The sequence below is a fragment of the Triticum aestivum genome, chromosome 4A, assembly GCF_018294505.1.
Source record: "Triticum aestivum cultivar Chinese Spring chromosome 4A, IWGSC CS RefSeq v2.1, whole genome shotgun sequence".
Classification (NCBI taxonomy): domain Eukaryota; kingdom Viridiplantae; phylum Streptophyta; class Magnoliopsida; order Poales; family Poaceae; genus Triticum; species Triticum aestivum.
The window spans coordinates 339,697,025-339,704,249 of record NC_057803.1 but is presented as its reverse complement, the minus strand read 5'-3'; positions in this window follow the sequence as shown (position 1 = coordinate 339,704,249).

The window sequence follows — 7,225 nt, the reverse complement described above, 5'->3', positions numbered from 1 at the left end:
CTACCGTGCCGCGCCGAGGACAGAGCGGAGCCCATGTGCACCGCGGCTGAGCCGGATTTAAACCCCATGTCGTTTGTATAATTAACCCACAATTCATCTTTCTTTCGTACCAACACCGCCCGGGATTGCAATGAACACCTCATCAAAATCAAATTAGAGACGAAAGAAACCGTCAATAACAGTGCATGTATGCCTCGGCAGAATCTTGCATGAAAAAACAACAAATTTTTCATCTTATGTTGAGAAGGAGAGACCCTCATCAAGATCTATTGGGGTCTTGCTCATGATTATTGGATTAGGCCCATGTAATATTTTTTTTACCGTTGCAACGCACGGGCTCTTTTGCTAGTCTATTATTAAAGGGAGGTGCTATTTTTGATTTCGTTCCACTTTGTATGGTCCCGCTTCAATTAATTTCACGTACGTTATTTTGGTTTCGTTACTTGCCATCCGTTTAGACTAGCCACAATGGGTAGTAACATAAAGTAGTAACATGCCCATGTTACTACTCTATGTTACTACCTTTATATTGGGAAGTAACATATATGTGGTAACATGCAAGACTTTATTTATTAGACTATAGACTCATCTTGCCTTGATATGTGTGATGTTACTCATAATAGTAGTAACTAGCTATATTATCACATGTTCCTCTTTCTTCATTTATTACTTGCCACATCATCTATTTTATCTAGATATGTGTGATGTTACTACCTATGTTACTTCCATTGTGAGTAGTCTTAGGCCCAACAAAGGAAGCCTATCTGGCGGCACACTGTAGTCTTTTCCGGAGAAAAATAAAATTATCAATGGGAGGGTCTGATCTCATAGCTTGTCAATCGGACAGGCACAGTTTGTCCAACTGACCCATCTAGAGATATGAGTGGATTTTTCTTTTCCCGTTGCAACGCACGGGCCTTTTTGCTAGTACAATTAAAAAAGTAAGTTCACTTAAAATTAAATTTTGTGATTTCAGTTAAATTAAATTTAGGACGATAAAAGTGAACATAATCACAACTCTCTCAGGCATTTGAAGATTTTGGCCGTTAGATTGAGAATCTGTGTCGTCCTCACGTTTGATCTTCAACTTCTCGTTAACTGGGCCATTAACCTAAGTGGCGGTTGCTCCGATGGAAATTTTGAAGTTCTGTCATGCATTTCGACCTTATGCCACAGAAAGCCGAAGTAGGTTGATTGCTCGAAAGAAAAGAAAAGAAAAAACCATTCATTCCTCTCTCACGACCAGGGCGATCTGCCACCGCCGCCTTTCTATTGTTGTTGTCGCGCTCAGGGTAGTCAGAGTCGGGATTTGGAGTCAGATCGATTTTCCTTTGACAGAATCGAGTCGTGGAATCAAGGATTCTACAAGATTTACTCAAATAAGATATTATGTATCCAAGCAAAAAACGTACACATCAATGCTAATTGTATCCCACTTATTTTCATGGCTAATCTACTGTCTAGCTTGCATGTATGGAACATATATGAGAGGCAAATATACATATAACATTTAAATCTTCAATACACAAAATTTACTTAGGAGGTTTTTTTAGAGTACCCGAATAGTCGGTCACTTGTATAGCTGACCTGTAGTGCAGAACCTTGAAGAGTCTTGCTCTCCTTCTCCGCTCAATCTTGATGCATCCTCCTTCTCACACCAATTCCATTCATCGACAAGCCTGATCCTCAGTTTTGATCTAGGATTTTTTAGGGCGAGATCGAAGGTGTCAGCGGCTAAGTGTTTAGCTTTGCGAGGGGAATAAAGGACCATGGGGCATGTGAAAAGGGGTTTGGATGATGACATACTATTATGAACAAATGGCTTAGACAAATTAGCAGAATCGGACATAGTCGATAGCATAGTCGGGATTCTACAGTTTTGTACAGGATTCTATGATTTGGATCACGACTCAAAATGATTCTAACTGATCTGGATTCATAGCGGGACTTTGATCGGCATGCTTCCATAGGGTCGTGAAGTCGTAGGATTCTAGGAGTCGAGTTGGGATTCTCACTACCTCGTGCTTAGGATCTAGAATGGAATGGAGGTCAGTCGATGAAGAGAATATAAGAACTTTCAGATGCAGATACATGTGGGAAAGAGTGGATTCCTTATTTGAATAAGTGAAGGACTTGTGGAAAAAGGAAGGGACGGCTAGAAACTTGAATGAAGTGGATAAAAAACTGTTGAACATGCAGCGTGACCTAAGGGGATGCACAAATAAGGATTTTGGTTCAGTCCTTCAGAGAACAGGGGTATTAGGGAATAAACTATATCGTTTATGGTACTCTATGCCTTCAGCCCAACGGCAAATGGAAATTTGTAAAGTATCAAAGGAGTTAGATGAACTTCTTTTAAAAGAGGAGATGATGTGGAGACAGAGATCCCGTGTGACTTGGCTGAGAGAAGGAAACAAGAACATGGGGTAACTTCATCGTAGAGCTACATGGAGGGAAAAAAGAATATATCGGTCAGTTACTTAATGAACATGAAATATGGGTGGGGGACCAAGAGGGGATTTGTAACACCCTCGATGCGGCTATATCTCCCATGTGTCGGAGCACGACTTAGAGGCATAACCGCATTGAAGGCAATGTCGCAAGAGAGGTAATCTTCACACAACCCATGTAATGAATAAGGAAAATGATACATAGTTGGCTTACAATCGCCACTTCACACAATTACATGAATAAAGCATTACATCATCCAGATACAATCAAGGTCCGACTACGGAACCAAAAAAAAGAAGACTACCCCAAAAGCTATACAGATCCCCGATCGACCCCAACTGGGCTCCACTACTGATCAACTAGAACGAAACAACACAAAGGACAAGATCTTCATAGAGCTCCTCCTTGAGCTTGGTTGCGTCACCTGCTCGGTATCATCGGCACCTGCAAGCTGGTTTTGGAAGTATCTGTGAGTCACGGGGACTCAGCAATCTCACACCCTCGCGATCAAGACTATTTAAGCTTATAGGGAGGGTAAAGGTATGATGTGGAGCTGCAGCAAGCGACTAGCATATATGGTGGCTAACATACGCAAAAGAGAGCGAGAAGAGAAGGCAAAAGCACGGACGAACAACTATGATCAAGAAGTGATCCTAGAACAACCTACGTCAAGCATTACTCCAACACCGTGTTCACTTCCCGGACTCCGCCGAGAAGAGACCATCACGGTTACACACGCAGTTGATGCATTTTAATTAAGATAAACTTTAGGTTTTCTACAACCGGACATTAACAAATTCCCATCTACCCATAACCGCGGGCACGACTTTCGAAAGTTCAATACCCTGCAGGGGTGTCCCAACTTAGCCCATCACAAGCTCTCACGGTCAACGAGGATATTCCTTCTCCCAGGAAGACCCGATCAGGCTCGGAATCCTGGTTACAAGACATTTCGACAATGGTAAAACTAAACCAGCAAAGCCGCTCGATGCGCCGACAATCCTGATAGGAGCTGCACATATCTTGTTCTCAGGGCAACACCGGATGAGACATCCTACGAGTAAAACCAACCCTCAAGTTTCCCCGAGGTGGCCCCGCGGTCTACTCAGTTCGGACCAACACTTAGAGAAGCACTGGCCCGGGGGGGTTATAAAAGATGACCCTTGAGTCTGCAGAACCCAAGGGAAGGTGGTAGGTTGTTAGTGCAAATGGTAAAACCAAGGTTGGGCCTTGCTGGAGGAGTTTTATTCAAGGCGAACTGTCAAGGGGTTCCCATTATAACCCGACCGTGTAAGGAACGTAAAATCCGGGAACATAACACCGATATGACGGAAACTAGGGCGGCAAGAGTGGAACAAAACACCAGGCATAATGCCGAGCCTTCCACCCTTTACCAAGTATATAGATGCATTAATTAAATAAGAGATATTGTGATATCCCAACAAAATAACCATGTTCCAAACATGGAACGAGCTCCAATCTTCACCTGCAACAAACAATGCTATAAGAGGGGCTGAGCAAAGCGGTAACATAGCCAAACAACGGTTTGCTAGGACAAGGTGGGTTAGAGGCTTGGCATGGCAATATGGGAGGCAAGATAAGCAAGTGCTAGGTATCGCAGCATAGGCATAGCAAAAGAGCGAGCATCTAGCAAGCAAAGGTAGAAGTGATTTCGAGGGTATGGTCATCTTGCCTGAGATCCCGCAAGGAAGAAGAACGAGTCCATGAAGAAGACAATCGGATGTAGTCGAACGGTTCCTCACAAACACAACGTTATCGGAACCAACCTGAAGAAGCAACACCGGAAAGGAGCAAACAACATAGTAAACAACCAACACATGAACAAGGCATGATGCACAACCAAGTATGATGCATGTCCGGATTAATGAAGCATGGCATGGCAAAGTGCACAAACAATACTACAAATTAAGTGGAGCTCAATATGCATCGGGATGCATATTGACGAAACACCACATCAATTATTTAGTTCTCTCTCAGTTAGGTACTCAACAAAATTAAATGTTGGTTAACATGGCAAGAGGTGAGGCATAACAAAACAACACCATCTAAACAATTTAAATGGGGCCGGATATAACAAATAACGAATCTGGTAAATCCCCACATGCATTTAGCAATTTAATGTAAACAACAATTTTAAACATTCTTGATGTTGTTATCATGATGCGGATGACATTGCAAGCTTATGCAATTTTATGAAAAAGTTGACATGAGCATTATGAAACATTTGTCACCGTGGTGGAAAGAAAAAAAAGGCCACGGCGACGAATCCGAAAATGATGCCACGGCACCATATCGGTTCTGGTAGCTCACGGAGATACCGGTGCAAAGGAAGCAAGGGTGCAGATGTTCGGAACATGCTAGAGATGGTGGGGTGATCCCGGTTTCCGGGTGTCCCACGAGTTTGGCGGCAAGGAAACGAGTGACAATTTGGACACGGTGCAAACACGAGCATCTCAAACATCGCAAGCATTCGTTCACGGATGTCGTCTTGGGGTTATACCTTCGAAGCGTGCAAACGAGACGGTTCAGGTTCGATGGGACGTAGTGGTACTCAGAGCCTTGTCAAAACCCAAGCGACGGTAGTCGTACACGAGGCGTTGTGGAAGTAGTTGTACTCGCGGACTTCGGCGGCGGTAGTCGTTCAGGGTTTTGTCGGTTCGTCGTGTAGCCGTACATGTTCGACGTGGTATAGGGTTCGAAGTCGGGCATGTCCTGAAGATGTTCAGGGTCACCGTGAGGAACTTGTCGAATCCAGGGTCTCAGTCGTCGGTAGTGGTACACGTTTCGAAGGTGAACTTGACAAACTCGAATCCCTTCGGGGTTGTCGTGGTACTTGGGGTCTTCGGACTCTCCTGTCCCGTTCTTGTGACGGCAGTCATTCACATTTGTTCGGAGAGGTTCTAGACGCATCCCGGATATGTAGTCATACACGCACGTAGATGAACTTGGCGGGTCCTCGATGTCCTGGTACTTGGCGTTCGGTGCGGTACTTGCCGAGCAAGAGGCGAAGTCATGGTACTTGACGTTCGGAGCAGCAGTATGGAGGTAACAACGGCAGGGCAAGGTGGAGGTGCACTGGTGGCCATCGGGGAGGTGCAACATGAGCGACAAGGAAGCCATGGGCGTGCAACAAAGCAAAAGGGACGCCGGGGCTCATGGGCGCAAGGCGAGCACCAGCAGCAGCACAAGTCACGGACCGAGAAGGTGCTGCCAGGCACTGATGGTGGAGGTCAACACCGAAGGGAACGGGGCACCGGAGTTGGATCCGGCCGGGAACGGGCAACGGCGGCGGAGGCCAGCCGGATCTGGACGGGGTAGAAGGAGGACTGCGCTCCCGCGGTTGAAGACGAACGGGCGACAACGCAGCACCCCAGGAGGCAGCAGGGCACGGGGACGGCAGGGGCGTGGCCGGGCGCTGGGAATGGTCGGAGACGGAGGCGTTGCGAACTGCCGCGGCGGGCGCTGTCTTGGAGCACCCCAGCCAGAGGACGAGGCAGGGGCACGAGGGGTGGCGGAGGCCATGGACAAACAGCAGGGCGGCGCCGGACGTTGAATGACGAGGGCGAGGGGATCCAGCGGAGCTCGGGCGGCGCGAAGGACAGACTGGGAGGAGGAGATCCGTGTGCGAGCACGGAGGCCTAGACGACGACGCACGAGAAGAGCAGCAGCGACAAGGCACGGTTGCGGTGGTTTGGCAGAGCAGCAGCGGGTCAGGTGATGGCCGCGCGGAGGGACATCGCTCGTTGGCGGGGCCGACGTTGAGGAGGGATCGGGTGGAGGCACGAGGAGCTCCTCTCCCTCGCGATGTGTGTTGCGTGCGGCAACGCAGGAGGGAACGAGGAGGAGGGGTCGAGGGGAGAAGAGGATCGGGCCAAAACGCTAGGGCTAGAAAGGGATGGGCCTCAAGGGGTTTGGTGGGCCGGCCTGGCCTAGTGGCATGCGGTTGCTGGGCTTCTTCTCTCCCTCTCTACTCTGATTTTTCTCTTCTCTATTTATCGCATAAGCAGAAATAGAAAAAAATACAGAGGGTTTGGAATGGATGTGAGGAGAGAGGGACATATTTCTGGAAACCAAGAAATATGCCCGATTTAATAAAAGTGGTTTGGGAATTTTTAAGGACAGAAAAATAATTCAAGTTTGAATTAAAATTCAAACTTGAACCATTTTTTGAACCCAACCAAAACAACTTCAAATGATCTAAAATTTGACAGAGAGGGTTTAGGCATGGTGAACTAGCATCAGGAAAAGAAAGAACATTTCTCGACGAGGGGAAAAGGTCACTTGCCAAAATGAAAGAAACAATAAGGAAGGAGAAGGAGATGATGCATGATCATACATGGAGCATTCCACAAACATAATGTAGGGGCAATGCACAAGAGGGACTTGGAAACAACATGGATGGCACAAAGCTATAATATGATGCATCGGGCAAAGGATGGCATGATGACATGATGCAAAGATTAATGCAACAGACAAAACAAATCACCCAACGAAACTCGGAAAACATGAAAGGCATCTGAAGCTCTGGTCTTGGGGCGTCACAACACTCCACCACTACGAGAGGATCTCGTCCCGAGATCTAGGATGGCACCGGAGAGAAACGGAAAAAGGAAGAGAAAAGGTAAAACTAAGTTGCTTCTTTGACAAATGAGTGAAACCAAAGAACCTTGCGAGGTTGAATAAATTGAAAGAAAGAATAGAACAAAGATGAACAAAGTTGAAAACACTCCGTTAGAAAAGAGGAACAAGGAAC